We start from the raw sequence: 2,118 nt of genomic DNA, 5'->3' as shown, positions 1-2,118 counted from the left end.
AAAAAAAAAAAAAGAAAGGAAAACATTAAAAAATGAATTCCAGTAAATATGTTCCACAATATTGTCAGATTAAATTTTTATTAATATCGTTAAACAACATTAAATTGGACTGACTATATTAAAGAACGTACTTTTATTTCATACAGAGGATGTGAAATGAGATGAACATTAACCCCCTTGGGGTAGGTTCTAGGTTGAAAATGTGAGGCCACAGAGTACCTATTAAAGTAACTCCTCACGTCGTAATCAACATTTGCATTAATTATTAATTTATTACTTATTTCAGCACCGTCCACAAAATCAAATAAAATCCAAGATTTTTTCCAATCGACAAGCTAACTTCTTTTATGCTATGTCACTTCATGTGTTATGATAGATTGATATAAATATATTAAAATTTTAATTATTAAATATATTTTTTGATCAATCATAATTTATGATACTAGTAGTATAATATTACGGATAAAAGATTTGGTTTGAAGATCCACATGTTTCACACCACGAAAAAAATGCACGTAACCTATGTATATTTTAGCTGGAAAAATCTCCATACAAAATAAAATTTTCAGTTTATAAACAAAAATAATGGGTATTAAGATAAAAAAGTATGCAAATTGTAAATCAACTAGGTAGTTGTCAACAGTAATTTCGTTGTTGAGAATACTTTTTAACAGTAGTGAGTGTAGAGAATGACGATATTCATAAGATACCAATCAAATGGTCCCAAATCAATATCGACTATGCGCATAGCATAGTAATATCGGTATAATATCTACTCAAGGTTCTCAAACTCGAATTGAATATTAAATTGGAAGATGTAACATATTAAGTTTAATCAATTTAATCAGTTTAACTGTTTGATTGGATTAAGTGATTTCATATATAATTATTCATTTTTATTTATAAATATAATTATATATAAATACAAAATTTTTATAATTAATAATTATATATAATATATAGTCACTTTACTTTTTAGGACTGAATTAAAACAACATTAGAGCAGCATTTTTTTTTTAATTTTAAGTGAAGTGTATGTTTTATTTCTTGAGTTATTACACTTTAATTACATTTAATATGATCGGACTAAAATTTCTCCGGTTTAAAGCAATCAAATTGTTCATTCCGTTAAAACTGCAAACTAGAGTAATTTCAAAGTCTTCGATTAGACCAATTGGACTATCGGCCGGTTATCACAACGCTTATGTATACATTATTATATAAAGATTTATACACAATTATTACATTATCTACCATTCATTTAAATTATTATTTTTTGAAGTGTCAATAATGATTGAATACAAATAGTAAATGACACAAATGATAATATATAAAAATCATACTATATTAAAACATACATCTTTTTCTTTATTAATATCATTGTACACTATCTACCTAAAGAAAAATAACTATATGCATAGCCATGGGTTTGAAACTAAATTATAGATATCAAAATTAAACTGAATAATAAAGATGAGATCAGTTTACACCTAAATTAATTATATTAGTTATTTTTAATCACAATCATTCTTTTTTAAATACAACTGATCATAATGGTGAAAATTAAAAATCATATAAGATTTTTTTTCTCTTTACCATTTTCACTCACTCATTTCATGTTTTGAATTTAAAATATGAATGTATGAGAATGAGGATAACTAATATAATTTAATTTGTATATAAAGTGATCATTCTCATATAAAATATCATAAGAAAATATGTGTCGAATATTTATACATTATCAGTATAAAAATATACATTCAGTACATTCATTTATATTTCTTTTATTTAAAAATCAATGATAATTAAAAAATAAATAATGAATAATACAATACCAATGTAAACAAAGATTATAATGTCAGTATAAACATATTTTTTCTCTTTAGCTTATATGAGATGGAAAATCTTGAAAATATTTATTTGGCCATCAAAAAACTAAGTAAGATCGAGTTATTGGAACCAATGAGTGAGTAAAAAAGGACAGATACAGAGAGAAGATAAAAGAAAAACGACATCGTTTGAGAGTAAGAAGGGGAAGTACCTGGAAGAAAAAGTGAAAGAGAAGGGTTATGTTGGGGGAGTCGCTGAACGTGTGAGGACGAGGGAGTGAGGGAAGAG

General features: G+C 25.4%; 1 protein-coding gene across 1 annotated transcript in view; it reads right to left on the bottom strand.

Moving 5' to 3' along the window:
* LOC109328907 (delta(12)-fatty-acid desaturase FAD2-like) overlaps positions 1–2,118 on the bottom strand; it is a 6,740-nt gene extending 4,622 nt beyond the window's left edge. Inside the window, exon 1 of the mRNA XM_019562548.1 lies at positions 2,042–2,118. The gene's annotated coding sequence lies outside the window, so the exon portion shown is untranslated. The remainder of the gene's footprint in view (positions 1–2,041) is intronic.

This window comes from Lupinus angustifolius, chromosome LG16, assembly GCF_001865875.1.
Source record: "Lupinus angustifolius cultivar Tanjil chromosome LG16, LupAngTanjil_v1.0, whole genome shotgun sequence".
NCBI lineage: Eukaryota > Viridiplantae > Streptophyta > Magnoliopsida > Fabales > Fabaceae > Lupinus > Lupinus angustifolius.
Note: the sequence above shows the minus strand (reverse complement) of the source record. Positions and strands in the feature narration are given on the sequence as shown.